Source organism: Dipodomys ordii, unplaced genomic scaffold, assembly GCF_000151885.1.
Source record: "Dipodomys ordii isolate 6190 unplaced genomic scaffold, Dord_2.0 Scaffold39, whole genome shotgun sequence".
Lineage (NCBI taxonomy): Eukaryota > Metazoa > Chordata > Mammalia > Rodentia > Heteromyidae > Dipodomys > Dipodomys ordii.
Genome location: NW_012267255.1, coordinates 857,772 through 859,018, shown reverse-complemented (window position 1 = coordinate 859,018; position 1,247 = coordinate 857,772).

Genomic DNA, 1,247 nt, shown 5'->3' with positions numbered 1-1,247 from the left:
ATTTATAAGATTATTTCTTTGTTGCTTTGTATGTCCCTCCCCCACAGTATAACCCCTGCTTTCACTGTGTTTTATGTTGGTTTAATTTATGGAGGGGAAGGGGAAAAATAAATCGTTTAAATAAGGATACAGGTGGACCCATTGCAACAATGAGATGTACAAGACGTTATGTGGAAAAATGAACTTTACAAGGGGTGGGGGGTAGCGGGGAGGATTGGGGGAGCGGGAGGGGGGAGGCTGGGAAAGGATGGGAAGGGGAAACAAAGGAGGAGGCTACAATGCTTGGTAAGAAATGTACTCATTATCTTGCCCATGTAATTGTAACCCCTCTGTACAGTATTTTCACAATAAAAAAATAAAATAAATTTTAAAAAAGAGAGAAATTGTGAAGAGATTTCTTCATTGAAGAGAGCTAGGCCATGTGTCCCATCTTCCTGTAATCTGAAGCCTAATTAGATCCTTTTCAGAGTCTTCCTGGGAATGTAATTTATTTTCCTTGTATCTAGGATACGATGGAGTGCTTCCTGATGCCTTGAAATTTTCATACACACAAACAGCCTTAGTAGAAACTGGTGGAAAAATCAAAGGAAAATTATTGGTCATTGATGCTGACCAGAAGTTGACAGTGGCAAAGCTTTGCTGTATGTTTACAGAGACCAGATGGGTACCCTGCAGGAGGGCCCCTGTGAACATTGTTATTAGACTCTGTCATGTCCAGATGAACCAACTAGAAAGGAAAAAGCCACAGCAGAGATACGTCTCAAATTATTTCAGCCAGTACTCAGCATATATATTTCAGTAAATAAAAATATAGGTTAATTATTGCTACTCTGCTTCATTTATTGTATGAAACTTAGGTAAACATAAAGAGCTTGATATCGTGACACACTCCTTTCACAGCACACATGTGAGTCCAAGTCCTTTTGGTCCTTTATCCCCCTTAAATCTTGCTCATCTACCTATGTAGCCTTCTATAGGCATCCAATATCATGCATCAGTTTACCCTCAAAAAATTGCATTTTTAAGATGTTGCTATCAATCAACTTTTGTCTATAAAAGTCGTTTATTTTTTCACACATATTTCTAAACATGAACAGATATTTTATTCATCTATTTTCTCTTCTAATTATTTCAGTTTCTTCATTATTTCATTTTTTATTTTTATTTTCTTTTTCTTTTTGTGTGTGTGTGTGTCTGGTCGTGGGGCCTGAACTCTGGGCCTGGGCGCTGTCCCTCAGCTCTTCAGC